The 15,324-nt window shown below is 36.6% G+C and overlaps 1 pseudogene; it reads right to left on the bottom strand.

Annotated features, from left to right (window-relative positions):
- Window positions 1-6,995: 6,995 nt before the first annotated feature.
- Window positions 6,996-7,283, bottom strand: LOC100346299 (small ubiquitin-related modifier 2 pseudogene; annotated as a pseudogene).
- Between the last annotated feature and the right edge of the window lie 8,041 nt (window positions 7,284-15,324).

Here is a 15,324-nt window from a genome sequence, read left to right as displayed (position 1 = left end):
ATATAGGAGCTGGTTCGAGTCTCAGCTGCTCCACTTCCGATCCAGCTCTCTGCTGTGCCCTGGGAAAGCAGTAGAAGATGGCCCAAGTCCTTGGGCCACTGCACCCACGTGGCAGACCCAGAGGAAGCTCCTGGCTCCTGGCTTCGGATCGGAGCAGCTCCAGCTGTTGCTGCCAACTGGGTGGTGAACCAGTGGATGGAAGACCTCTCTTTCTGCGCCTCTCCCTTTCTCTTTGTGTTACTCTGGCTTTTAAATAAATCCTTAAAAAAATTCATTACTCTTTACTAAGTATTGCCTGTCAAAAAGGTTTTGGCCAACATTACATTTCTGCATGTTAGGTTACACAGACTGTTTCCCAAAACTTTTAATGTTATTTCTTCTTAAATCAACAGACTCCTTAAGCAATCATTATAGAATCTTTGTGTAAATTCTGAATACTAAATGATTGAATTAAGAAGTAGGAATAATGAGAATGATTTGTTAAGCATCTGTTATGTGCTTGGTGGGGGAGCATAAATAAAACAAAAGAAATAAAACCTTCAATTTTATTTGGCAAATATTTACTAGTTTAATACTTCTCTCCTCTTGATGTGCCTTGCCAATCAGGTAGAAGCAATGTGTTAGCTAATGCATTGACACAATTTCTGGTCTATTTGGCAATTAGAGCTTTCAAAATGAATTAATATGTAATTTTTCTGGATAATTAACCAATCATTTATTTTTACATTTGATTTGCATGAAACTATCTTACTCTTACTCAGTGTTTAGTATAAATGCAAAACCAATAAGCAGACTAGCTGTTTTCTCTTACTATGTTTTCAACAAAACACAGAGCACTTTTGATACCAGGTGTGTGGGATTTCTTCATCACCCATCAGATAATTCTCCAGGGATGCCAGCTGGCTATCTTATAGTTCAGCTCAATTCTGATGCTATCCACCTACAGTTAGAGTCTGATCTCACAGGTTAAAGGCTCAGTCCCAAAAGATGCCTCCCTGCTTTAGATGCCGGCAGAAAACTTTGACTTTGGGAACTTATTACTGACAGGTTGTTTGCTGGGCATTCTCACCTCTCTCCTTAGGTTTCATTAATTTTCTGGAGCAGCTCACAGAACTAAGGGAAGCATATTTATGAGTTTACCATTTGAATAAATAGAGGAAAGTGATATAGCTATAAATGAAGATAGATATCGTGAGGTCTGGAGGGTACTGAGTTCAGGAACTTTTGTCCCTTGGGGTTGGGATGCACTAAGCTCTGGAACATGAATGTGTCATCAACTCAGAAGCTTTCAGAACCTGTCATTCAGTTCATAACTAAGTGTCCAGACAATCATTCCTTCTCAGAGACTGGAAGGTAGGTTTGGAAATTCCCAGCTTCCAATCACAACTTTTTCTTGTGATTCACTGCTAACCAGGAGCTCACCAAGAATGACCTCATTACAAAAGAAGGCACTCTCATTTCCCTGGGAATTCATAGAGATGTATGAACTGTGTGTCAGGAACTGAGGTCAAAGGAAAAATATTAGAACAAAGGATTCCCTTGGCACCACGAATGAAAGGATTTTAAGAGCTCTGTTTCAAGAACTAGGGACACAGACAAAAACAGAACTTTCTTACCACTTCACATTCAAAAGGCTCAGAAAGTGAGTTTCAACTTTCTAAAGCAGATTTTGTATTTCTGTATTATTAAAACATAGGATGGGGCCGGTGCCGTAGCGCCATAGGTTAATCCTCTACCTGCAGTGCTGGCTTCCCATATGGGCACCTGTTCTGGTCCTAGCTACTGCTCTTCTGATTCAGCTCTCTGCTATGGCCTGTGAAAGCAGTGGAAGATGGCCCAAGTCCTTGGACCCCTGCATCCGCATGGGAGACCTGGAAGACACTCCTGGCTCCTGGCTTCGGATCGGTTCAGCTCCAGCTGTTGCGGCCATTTGGGGAGTGACCCAGTGGATGGAGGAAATTTCTCTCTGTCTAGCCCTCTCACTGTCTTTAATTCTCTCTCTCAAATAAATAAATAAAATATTTTAAAAAATAAGCAGGATAATTTACAACTTAGAGATTTTAGCAAAAGAAATAGTGAGGTATATAGAATTCAACATGAAAATAAAATTAACATTACCCACAAAATAAAAAGAGAAAATAGAAATTGACATTTGCCAAACATGCTGGAAAATGTGATTGAAATACGAGTAGCAATGTTAAATATTTTGGATAAGATACAATGAGGGAGGCGGATTAAAGTGCTAGGAAGGAAGTTAGAAATTAGCCTGTGTGTATGTGAGAGGGGCCTGAGAAGCCAGCATCTACAGAAGCCCATGTTGGAAGCAGCCCAGCATCTACAGTTCAAAGTCCTGCCCAGACCCTGATAACCTTCCAGGTGTTCCAAGCCCTTCCCACCATGGCCCTGGGGAAGCTCTCTCTCCTCAGGACCAAATGGCTTACCTGGCTGGATAACACAGAGCAATAAAACCATTACGAAACCCTTACCTCCTTCCTCCAACACAAGCACCCTAGAGAAGCCCCTGGACAAGGTGCCAGCAAGACTCCCCAGTCTTATAGCAAACTTGCAGAGGAATTTTTCTTATTGTACTCAGCAAACCCTTTGTCTTGGAGGTGAAGGGGAAGAGGATAAAGAGAGACTCCCTTAAAAACAGGGAGTCTAAACAAAGACCACACACTCAGCTCAGGGCTCTCTGCTGAGCCATGGCCTGGCCCCTGGCCTGCCAGGTGCATTCTCTCCATTTAACCATGTAACATTCTTTCCCCCCAGTCTGAGTGACTGGGCACTCTCTCTGTCCCTTCTGTTCTGACAGATGCTCTGTCCCCTATGAAACCTTGCTACTTTGCTCTCTGTCTCACACCTGAATTCTTTTCTCAGTGTGACTTTTCTTTGGTGACAAAAGCACTAAATAATATTAGACCTAGGAATTCATGAAAACAATTGTGTTTGAGAAAATATCAAAAGCATTTGATAACATAATATAGATCAATCTATAAGTTGCAAATAAGCAAGGAAGAAATAATCCAAAAGAAATCCAGAAAGAATTTAAAGAAGAAAAGAAAATCATAAGAAGTAAACATGTTAGACAAGTAGTGGAAGTAAATTCAAATACAAGGTCATTCCAAGAAGTTAGTGGAAAGCAGGAATTAAAAAAATAAGCTTACTTTGTTGGGAAATATTTGAAATCTATGCATATTTTTTCATAATACACATTTCTCTTGAAAATTTTGAAGTCCCCTTAAATATATGGGTTTCAAATTTTTGTTGTTTAAAATTAGAGTATTTAGAAAATAAGGTTCATTTGCATTGTTCATGAATTCTGAATTTGTGAATTCACCAAGTTTAATGTTTTTGTCACCTCTAAATGTGCTTTTGGAGCACATTTAGGTATATCATAGGTATGAGGAGAGTAGCAAAAAATTCCAGCTTCCCAGTGCCTATCTTCCCAGTTGGGGTTGAAGAAGGCAGCTTTCATTGTTTCATATTATACCCATGTCTTTTTCATGATTTACGTAGAGCTACTTTTCTGTGCTTCCTGTTTGTGCTTTTGCTGTTTAAAATGGTCTCCAAGCTAGTGCTGAATTGCAATCTAGTGCTCTTAAGTGCAAGGAGGGTGGAATATGCCCTAGGGAGAAGAAAATAGATGTGAGAAGAACTTCATTCAGGCATGAGTAATAAGTGCTGTTAGCATTGAGTTTAATGTTAGTAAATAAACAATATATATTACATAAGGTGTCATCAAACAGAAACAGACAGATTATAATGTTATGTATCGATTGGTGGATAAAAATAAGAGCAAAGCCGGGTAGGAGCCTAACTATATTCCACAGGAGCAAATGTTTCAGTATTTAGGACATCAGTGCTTGTGGGATATCTATTGAATAAAATTTCCACAAAAAATGAGAATCAACTTAATATTGTAGCAACCCTGTGTACTACTGATCTCTCCCTGATCTCTCTTTCTCCAGGGGCTCTCTCTCCCTGAACACACTCAGCTGTTTAACTCTGTTATAGTAATTCCTTTTATTCACCTGTTGTTTCCAACAATGCATTGGGTATGACCCTTTCAGACTAATCCAAGTTCCTTTAAGGAGATGGTCCTGAGGTCAGTGTTTAAGATTTGTTATGACCCCACAAGGCTCTTCCAGTCTGTCAGGTTCCCTATTTCTCTTCATCAACTGACAGACACAAAATTTTTTATCTCCAATGAATCTATCGATCTCCTTCCGATTGCCTCAGCCACAGATAGCTAGGGGCAAGGTGGGAACTACTGACACCCTGCTCCTCTCAGGAGGATTATCCTGTGACTAGAAATTGGGCAGAGGTGAAGTCACCCCATGTTCTTGGCTGTGCCAGAGGAAGTGGCTTTTCTCTTCCATAGATCTGGTAATCTAGAGGGAGGTGGAGGTCTTTTCTGAAATAACCAAGTCACTTTCACAGTACTTATCATATTTTTGTAGATTGGATTGAGTCAAGCATTTCTTCATTTTTTTATAGCATACCCTTAGGGTCAATTCTACAGAGCTTATATGGTTGTTTTTCAAAATAATTTTCACTCATTTTGCTAGGGCAGTTGTCATCAGAGTACCTCATACAGGAAGTGAATATCATTCTGCAATGCTTTTAACAATAACATACACTTACATGTGAGGCAATAGAAGTCTATTCTAATTACAATCTTTGTGCTGTTCTGAAAGAATAAGCACATAGTTATGCCCAGATTTCCTCTTCTTATTAGTATATGTTGGACCACGTCTACCCTAATGACTTCCTATAACTTACATACTTTTCAAAAGATTCTATTTTTGAATGCAGTCTTATGTTGAGGTACTAGGAGTTGAGATTCCAATATGTAGATATTGGAGGGGGTGCAGAATCCAGCATGTAAAACTAAATAACATGTATTACACTCCACAGCTACTCAGTTTACTTTAAAATATATATAAAGAATGCATTCAAAATGAATCTTAGATAAAATGGATATATTAGGTAGTTTAGTATTTTAGAATCAAATTGGTAATAAAAATCTAATAAGTAAAGATTGCTGATAAAAATTATTAAAAAGTGTTGTCCCTCTAATTTGAAAAAAGAAACTGCTTACCCTTTATTCAGCAACACATTGTAAATAATCAAAATCAAAATGTGTTAACTATTTTAAAATATTAAATCTGCAAATATTGCAACACTATCAAAAGTGTACATCTTAAAATAATCAGGAAGCATGCTAGTTGGTCTTTAAATAATATGTTAAATTCTTAGTAAATAAATAAATACATAAATATTTCAAAAATGGAATTTCAATATAAATTGAGTAGGTTTAATTTTAATATGGCTATTTATGGTCTCAGAACACTTAACTAATAAATAATATAAACAAATAATAGATCAATAATAATAAATATAACACCATGTCATAAATTTAAATATGTATATATTTTTCATTGTTTGTCTTCAAGATAGGTACTAATTACCATTATTTTTCCACTTGATTTCCATGTATTTAGTGTTTAAATGAAAGTTAAATCATTACATGCTGTATTCTCCAAGTACCCATAAAGAAATATATATGTGTATGTACATATATACACATATTCCTTTACTAAAAATCTAATTTTAAAAGATATATTTTATTGCTATGCATATCAGGTACATTTTAAAACATATTAATACCTTCAAAAACTATCTTCTATAATGACAACAACAAAGCATTATAAGGGTAACAAGACAGTTGTAATGCATTTCATAATTGAACTTTAAATTACTATATCTCACTGAGGAAGCAAACTGATCAATGTATTTTGTTCATTTTCCAGTTGTTAAATTTTGATTTCTTGCTGCTGTGGTCTGAATGCCTATGATTTGGAGTGTCAATATCTGTACATTTTCTAAGCTTTTAATGACCAATTTAATAGTGTGAGGAGCTGAGGGCTGTGGAAGGCAACTAATCTGATGGCAGTTGTTTGATAAAGGAGATCAGTGCCTTTATAAAAGAGGCTCCAGAGAGCTGCCTTGCTCTTCCCCATGTACAGACCCAGTGTTAAGGCCCCATCTGTGAAGCAGGGGGTGGACCTTCACCAGATATTGAACTTGCTGGCAATTTGATCTATGACTTCAGAGCCTTCAGAACTGTGAGAAACAAAGTTCTTCTCTTTATAAGCTTCCTAGTCTAACGTGTTTTGTTATAGCAGCCCAAACGGACCAAGATGTATTTTCAGTTTTCCTTTTCTTTTTTTTTTACTTCCTCTGAAATCTTTAAACCAAAAAGTGAATCGATTAATTTCCACAGACTCAGTCAGTATAATATAGTTTGCACAATAATAGAATCTTGATATATAACCACCGCAGCAACAATTAACATTCTTTTATTTTCATTTTAAACAAGAAGTTTATTTAAACAACAAGACGCATGAATTGAAAGGAAAACTATCTAGGATTCATTTTTTTTAAGAGTAATTTACCCCTACTTAAAGACAGATTGCCCTACATGTAACAGTTACGTACAAAAAAGTTATAAAATTGTCCTTGGTTTTACAATGATAAATGAAAAACATTAAAATTCTCCAATCAAACAAGGTATGCAAGGATTTTTATGTTGTTGTTTTTGTTTGTTTGTTTAAACAGTGAGAGCAAAATAACTTACTAGAATATAAAGTTAAGAGCTGAATGAGCATGCCACTCATGGAGAAAGGGGGTATTTTCACAGAACCACTATTTTTCCCCATTCCATCTCCATTTGATGTCAATCCAAACATACTATTGGCCATTTAGTTTAAAAAAAAAAAGGAAAGAGAAAGAAAAGAAAAAATGCAATACGATTGTGCACATACACCAGTTACTTTATGTACAATAAAGGAATGGGGAAGGGGAAATGAAAGACTAGAGAAAACTGTGCTGCAGTAGTCAGGATGTGATGGAACCCAATCGCAGTTTTCTAGTCAAGAATGTGCTCTTGGTCTGCAAGGACAGAGTTCTGGAGTAAGCAGCGGGTTCCCTTTTCAGTAGACACTGCCCATCTGCTGCTGGAACACATCAATTGTATCTTCGTCCACCATTTCCAACTGTGCAGGTGCGTCTGACTGATTGATTGGCTGCCCATCAAATCGGAATCTGATCTGCCTTATTGACAAACCCTGTCATTCACAATAGGCTTTCATTAGTTTACTAAGTGGTATACGCCTCTTAATCTTAAAGTGCACCACAGAACCATCCTGCCCCGCCACCTTCAAATTAATAGGATGGTTGTTCTCAATCTTGACTCCTTCCTTGGGCTTTTTGTCGGCCATGGCGAGCGCCGGAGTCTCTTCAGTTGCCACTTCACAAAAGAGGTACCAGGTCCACACTGAACGAGCACACAAGCAGCACCAGGAGCAGCAGAAGAAGGAGGTGGCAGCAGTGGACCCATTGACATTCTGATTTCATCCACCACTGATGCTGGAGGTGGAGGTGGGGTGGGGTGGGGTGGCTTGGAAGTGGGAGCTGGTCATGACAGGACTCTTTGCTCTGCAATACTCAATTCATATTTTCATATTGACAATAATCAAATCTTTCTTTTGCTCCTCTCCTTCTTCTCTTTTGGGGTCACCAATAAAACTAATTAGTGAGCTATTTCCAAGTTCTTCCAATGGTTTAGATACAACTAGGAAAAACTACATTTTGTTGGTTAATTTTGTTTGTCAACCAAGTGGGCCAAGAGATTCTTGAATATGTGATTCGACATCAGTTGTGTGTGTGTGTGTGTGTGTGTGTGTGTGAGAGAGAGAGAGAGAGAGAGAGAGAGAGAGGCAGATTAGCATTTGAATTTGTACTCAGTAAAGCAGGTAGGTCTCCACAATGTCGGGGAGCATCCTCCAATCCATTGAGAGCTTAAGTTGAATGAAAAGGTAGAAGAAGGTTGAATTGTCTTGGTTTGAACTGGAGCATTGGTCATTTGGCCTGATACTTCTGGTTTTGAGTCCTTCACATTCTGGAATCTATACCATTAGCCTTCTGACTTTCAGGCCTCTAATCTAAATCCCTGTTTTTCTTGGTTTTCTGGCTTGGGAAGAACAGAGTGTGGGTCTTGTCAGCCTCCATAATCACATATACAAATACTATACATGAAATTTTCTATCTATCTATCTATCTATCCTGGCTAATATATCCATATTTCTTCTCCTAGAATATAAAGTCTGTCCTCAATTTACTCTCCTTTTAATATTACCCTAAGACTAAAGTAAAATATTTACAACCACTCTGAATATATCCCAAAGTTATATATATATTTTTAAATTTTTACTTGTAACAAGTCATCTGATATCATGTTTCATTGCCCTTGTAACCAGTGTCAATGTTGCCAAGTATCATTTCATTGTAGTTAAATATTTCTCTGATGTTGATGACTTCATTATCCAGTTTCAGTTTCTTATATTCTAGTTTCTTTAGATTAATTGGGTAGATCACATTGCTTTGAGTATAGTGGACAATGTATGTTCTGTCTTTCAAAGCCCCATTTACTTTATTATTGTATGTAATGGGATGACTATGTTGTCTCAATAGACTACTGTTCTCAAAGAATAGAATATGAATGCATCGATGCAAATCCATCTCCCATCCTGCAAAATCAACTAAATTGAATGTTCTACTAATGAAGATCCGATCATATCATCTGTAAGTACTTATAAATTCATTAAATTTAACCAATGGAAAAATTACAGAAGTCATCACTTGACAGCACATGAACCATTAAATAATCTTGGTTGATGTATCTACTGTGTTTAGTACAATGCACTTTGAGTTATGTGAACTAAGCTTCAAGTTCGGGGTACAGCACCTTCACTGTACCTTGAAAAAGTATTCATCATTGCTAAACTTCAGGTTTCCCAGACACAAAATGAAGAAATTAAGATCCACTAGATTAAAACATATACAGAGAGATGCAGAGTAGAAGTCAGAGGGAGGACTTGTGTTTCTTATATCACAGCTGAGGCTACTCTTCTTGAAGATTAGTTTCATACTTCTCCTTGGATTTAGAAATTCCTTTAATCAAGACAACAGTAACAATAAGAACTTAATCACAGCACACTAAACATGTAGGTTCTATTCTAAATATTTTTAAGAACAGGATATTGATTGGCTATAATAGTGTCTAATAGAGGATGTAATCATTTCAATTCCATGAAGAAAGAAGTTGGAGCAAAGAGGGGTTACGGACCTTGTTTGGGTCATTTGAAAAGAAATATCAGAATGAGACCTGAGCTAGTTCTTAACAATCATGACCATTTCCTTCAATACTGGTATCCTTTCAGTACACGTCACTGCTATCTTATCTTGCTGGAATTTGGTTTGTGACACTGCAGTCAGATTTCTTCTCATGTATATCTCACACACAGTATTTAAAGCATCTTTGAAAAATGGAAGGAGTGGTGTGGACATTTGGCCTGGTGATTAAAGTGGCTGAATCTCATATTGGAGTGCCAAGGTTCCATCCTCATCATCCATCTTTAGTTTCCTGCCAGTGGAGGATTTGAGGAGCAACGGTAATGGATTAAGTAAAAGAGTTCCTGTCACCCACTTGGTAGATCTGGATTGTGTTCTTGGCTCCAGGTTCAGCTCCCAGTCTGGGGCATTGTGGCCATTTGGGAGTGAGTCAGCAGGTGGAAGATTTTTATTTCTCTCTCTCAAATAGATGCATAGAATATTTTTAATGGAAAGAGTGATCACAAGCAGTAATAATTCCACTAGCAGTGGTGATTATTATTAGTAGTAAAATTGAGTCATTTACTCTGCGGCCCAGTAATATACGTCAATATCTAAGAAACTCTGAATTGCTTAAAAGCAGGTTTTTATTATGCAAATTTAAAATGGTATTGAATGATGAACCAACTACAACTGTATAACAACAAAACGGTGAAAAAGATAACAGCATAAAATAACTCAATAAACTGAATTTAGATATCACTATATGTATGAACAGATATGATTGCATACTTTAAGAAAAACTGTCAACACATAGAATAAGAACTAAATCAACTAAGTCTTAACTTTAAAACTGTTTCAACAAGCATTTTGCTTAGTTTTTATTTCTTCTTTATGTTTTCCTTAAATTAATGCAGAAATTCTTATACTTAGAGAGAAATGTACTATAAATTGTTGCCCTAAATGTGACAACACATTTGCAAGTTATTAATGCGCTTATTAGAGAAACATTCTGTATTTTCTTTGAAAATCTCATGGTGCTTTTCTCTTGTTAAGAAAATCTTCAACCTTTTGCCTTAAGCATTGCTTTTTTTGGGGTGATACAATCCCAAAGAGCTATGGTGATGAACAATTTTAATAGAGAGTATAAAAATACCTTTTTAAAAGGATACACTCCAGTGGAAATAATTTATTTTCCAACAGACAATTTTTCTGTCTCCTTGGTTTTTTCTTCAAGATCAAGCATGTACATCTCACTTTGCCTTTGGTGCTCTCCATTATGGTGTGCAGAATTTTTGGTCAATCCAGTCAAGAGTCACAGCTTACCAGCCAAGAACTGCAGAAAAGGTGAACACACAGACCGCAGACATGCACACACACAGTAGTGCCATGAAGTTAAAGATATCTAGGATATAATGATTTTGAAGTGTTTACTGTTATTTTAGACTTGATTACTCTTTCAAATACTAAACTATTAATACTAGATTATTACTCTACTTCTGATGATAGGTTTATCTATGAGTACTGCAAAAATATAAAACCCCATTATTATCTGATTTACCTCAAACTTTATCAGTCAAGAAACATATCATTTATGAAAAAGAGGCAGAATGAAAAGAAGGTAGCATATTTGTAAATTAAAGTATATTTGAATTAATAAATAATACTATAGCCATTCTCCATTCCTTCTCCAACATCAGTGGAAATTTCTTCCCTCTATCTTCTCCAATCTTCTCCTTGCTAGCTACATAGCATTTTACTATAATTTGCATATATGTGTACAAGTTTATGGAAAAGTGCTTTACAAAAATTTTATACATGCCTTTCAAAATTGTACTGCACCAAAATACATTTAGTTTTGAATTCTGCTTTCCCAAAAACTATTTGAAGTTCTCTCATGTCTATGTGTAAGTATATGTGCATGTGTGTATAATGTATTTCCTTTAAGCACCTCCTTGCTTTATGATAGAACATGGAAGAAAACTTTAAAAATTTTATAGGACTCTCATAAACACTTACAAAATTAAAGTGAGCTTAACAATTTGAAGAATTTCAGGGCATCCTGAACGAAGTACCCTAAGTGTGTATTCAAAAAACTTGACATTCTTTACAAAGATATAATATTCAACCAATATTTAAAATTTTATTCTGTAGTATATGTTGAACTTTTGTGACAAAGAGGAGTTTGCAGAAATCTGAATATAGACTTACCATATTATCCAGCCATCCCACTCCTGGGAATTTACCCAGGGGAATGAAATCAGCATATGAAAAAGTTATCTGTACCCCATGTTTATTGCAGCTCAATTTGCAATAGCTAAGATAAGGAATCAGCCCAAATGCCCATCAACTGAAGACTGGATAAAGAAATTATGGGATATGTATATCAAGAATACTGCATGCAGAAAAAAATAAAATCCAGTCATTTGCAACAATATGGATGAAACTGGAAATCATGCTTTGTGAAATAATCCTGTCCCAAAGGGACAAATGCAATACGTTCTCCTTGACCTGTGATAACTAATGGAACACCTAAAAGGCAATCTGTAGAAGTGAAATTGACACTCTGAGAAGCAATAGCTTTGAACAGCTCACCCTTGTCTGGATTATTGAGAAACAGTTTTTTTCTTTTATTTTTTCCATGCTATTTGTTGAAATCTTCACTTAACATAGAGTTAATCATATATGTATAAAGTTAATTGAAAATATATATTAGTAAAAATTAAAAAGAGATAAGAAAGGGAGGAGGAAGAAGGGTGGGAGTGTATATGGGAGGAAGGAGGGCAGGGTGGGAAGAATCACCATATTCCTAAAGTTGTAATTATGATATGTATGAAGTTTATAACTGGAAAACTGTATAGTTCTGCATACATTCCTATGGACGTACTTTTCTCAGGGTACAGTTTAAAAACTTGCCATGGGACCCCAAATTCCCTTAAACTGGGTAGTAAAAATAGCATTTTAAGTGTTAAAATGATCAGATAGATGGGAGTAAGTGTTAAAGTGATCATATACATAATATAAAGTATTAAAGTGATCACATAAATAGGATTAACTGGTAATAAAAAGGAGTGAATGCTCCAACTTGGGAAGCAGCCCATACAGCAGACTCATAGAATGACAATCACTTTAAGTAGCACTCTGAAATCAGAATCAGCCCATAAGGCATTCTGTTCTGGCTGAAAAGCCCTTGAGAGCATTTCAGGCATGGAAAGCAAAGATATGGTGCCAAAAAATGACCTACATGAAGGACCTCTGTGGCTGAGACCCTGATGGAAAGAAGTAATCATCAAAGAAGGAGGTACTTTCTCTGAAGGGAGGAGAAAACTTCCACTTTGCTTATGGCCTTGTCTAAATACTGAAGGATTTTGTGGGTTCATATGTCTTCCATAGCCTATGCAGCTCATGTCAAGAGCTTCAGGTGACACTGATGTCACACATGAAATACTTAATTGTTAAATTAATAATGGGAGTCACTGTTCACTAACTTCCTATGTAGGACCTCTTCTTTCAAAGAGTTCTGTTATGAGAGTTAATAGTAAAACTTATTCTCCCTTTTTGATTCTATCAGCTAGTATTTTCAGACACTATTCTTGTTTATGTGATCCCTTTGGTTCTTAGGCCTATCATTATGATCAATTGTGAACATAAATTGATCACTGGAACTAGTGAGATGGCATTGGTACATGCCACCTCGATGAGATTGAATTCGAATCCCCTGGTATGTTTCTAACTCTACCATTTGAGATAAGTCAGCTTGAGCATGTCCCGAATTGCACATCTCTTCCCTGTCTTATTCCCACTCTTATATTTAACTGCAATCACTTTTCAGTTAAGTTTCAGCACTTAAGAAGAATTGTGTATTCATTACAGTATTCAACCCAAAGTATTAAGTAGAATAAACAAGAAAAATACTAAGAGGGATAACATATTAAGCTGCTCATCAACAGTCAGGGTGAGGGCTGATAAGTCACCGTTTCTCATAGTGTTCATTTCACTTTAAAAGGTTTCCTTTTTGGTGCTCAGTTAGTTGTCACCTATCAAGGAGAACAAGTGGTATTAGTCCCTTTGGGATTGGCTTATTTTACTCAACATAATGTTTTCCAAATTCCTAACAGGATCACTTTTCAGTTAAAATTAAAACACCTCAGAATAATTGTGTGTTAATTACAGAGTTCAACCAATGGTACTAGAATAAAAAAAATACTAAAATGGATAAAGTATTACATTGTACATCAACCATCAGGACAAGAGCTGATCAAGTCACTGTTTCTCATAGTGTCCATTTCATTTCACAAGTTTCCCCTTAGGTGCTCAGTTAGTTGTCGCCAATCAGGGAGAACATATGATATTTTTCCCTCTGGGACTGGCTTAATTCACTCAGCATGATGTTTTCCAAATTCCTCCATCTTGTTGCAAATGACTGGGTTTCGTTGTTTTTGACTGCTGAGAATGATCCATCATGGGAAGTGAGATACACAGCAGACCCATAGAAATGGCAAATGTCCTAACAGCACTCTGGCCTCATAATCAGCCCTGAAGGCATGCGGATCCGGCTGAAATGCCCATGAGAGTATTTCAGGCATGGAAAGCCAAGACACTCTGGGGGAAAAAAAAAAAAAAAACTAAATGAAAGATCTCCGTGAGTGAGATCCCAGTGGAAAGAATGGGTCATCAAAGAAGGAGGTACCTGTCTCTGAAGGGAGGAGAGAACTTCCACTTTGACCATGGCCTTGTCTAAAAATGATCAGAGTCAGTGAACTCAGGGGGCTTCCATAGCCTTGGCAGCTCATGACAAGAGCCTAGGTTGATTACTGATGCCATAAACAAGAGTGTCAATTTGTTAAGTCAACATCAGGAGTCACTGTGCACTTACTCCTCATGTAGGATCTTTGTCCTTAGTGTGCTGTACATTGAGATTTAATGCTATAACTAGTACTCAAACAGCATTTTTCACTTTATATTTCTGTGTGGAAGCAAACTGTTGAAATCTTTACTTAATGTATGCTAAACTGATCTTCTGTATATAAAGAGAATCGAAAATGAGTCTTGATGTGAATGGAAGGGGAGAGGGAGTGGATAAGGGGAGGGTTGCGGGTTGGAGGGACGTTATGGGGGGGAAGCCATTGTAATCAATATTCTGTACTTTGGAAATTTATATTCATTAAATAAAAGTTAAAAAAACTTATTCTCAAAGATTTACTTTGTTTTAGTGTATTAAGTGGAGGATATTCTTATCTCTCATAAGTTATATTCATATGTGAGTGCTCACAAAAGATCATTCTTGGGTTTTTCTTTAAAGTTAATTAGATTTCTCAAAAAATGCTAAAATAAAAGTGAAATCAACTTTGTTTTTTTTTTTAACTTTTATTTAATGAATATAAATTTCCAAAGTACAGCTTATGGATTACAATGGCTTCCCCCCCGTAACGTCCCTCCCACCCACAACCCTCCCCTTATCCACTCCCTCTCCCCTTCCATTCACATCAAGATTCATTTTCGATTATCTTTATATACAGAAGATCAGTTTAGCATACATTAAGTAAAGATTTTAACAGTTTGCTCCCACACAGAACCATAAAGTGAAAAATAATAGATGATTTTTTAAATGATGATTAAATCAGATCAGACCTCTTGTCATGTTTAATCCCAGTGAGAGTCAAGTTGGGAATTGATAATTTCTTCTTTTTTTTTTTTTTTACAGAAGATCAGTTTAGTATACATTAAGTAAAGATTTCAACAGTTTGCACCCCCATAAAAACACAAAGTGAAATATACTGTTTGAGTACTCGTTATAGCATTAAGTCTCAATGTACAGCACATTAAGGCCAGAGATCCTACATGAGGAGTAAGTGCACAGTGACTCCTGTTGTTGACTTAACAAATTGACACTCTGTTTATGGCATCAGTAATCTCCCTATGCACCAGTCATGAGTTTCCAAGGCTATGGAAGCCCCTTGAGTTCTCCGACTCTTATCTTGTTTAGACAAGGTCGTAGTCAAAGTGGAGGTTCTCTCCTCCCTTCAGGGAAAGGTACCTCCTTCTTTGAAGACCTGTTCTTTCCACTGGGATCTCACTCACAGAGATCTTTCATGTAGGTTGTTTTTTGTTTTTTTTTTTTTTTTTTTTTTTGCCAGAGTGTCTTGGCTT

The sequence above is a fragment of the Oryctolagus cuniculus genome, chromosome 4 (genome assembly GCF_051225735.1).
Source record: "Oryctolagus cuniculus isolate XC-2025 breed Fujian yellow rabbit chromosome 4, ASM5122573v1, whole genome shotgun sequence".
Taxonomy (NCBI): domain Eukaryota; kingdom Metazoa; phylum Chordata; class Mammalia; order Lagomorpha; family Leporidae; genus Oryctolagus; species Oryctolagus cuniculus.
The sequence above is the reverse complement of the archived record's forward strand: the minus strand, read 5'-3'. Positions and strand labels throughout refer to the sequence as shown.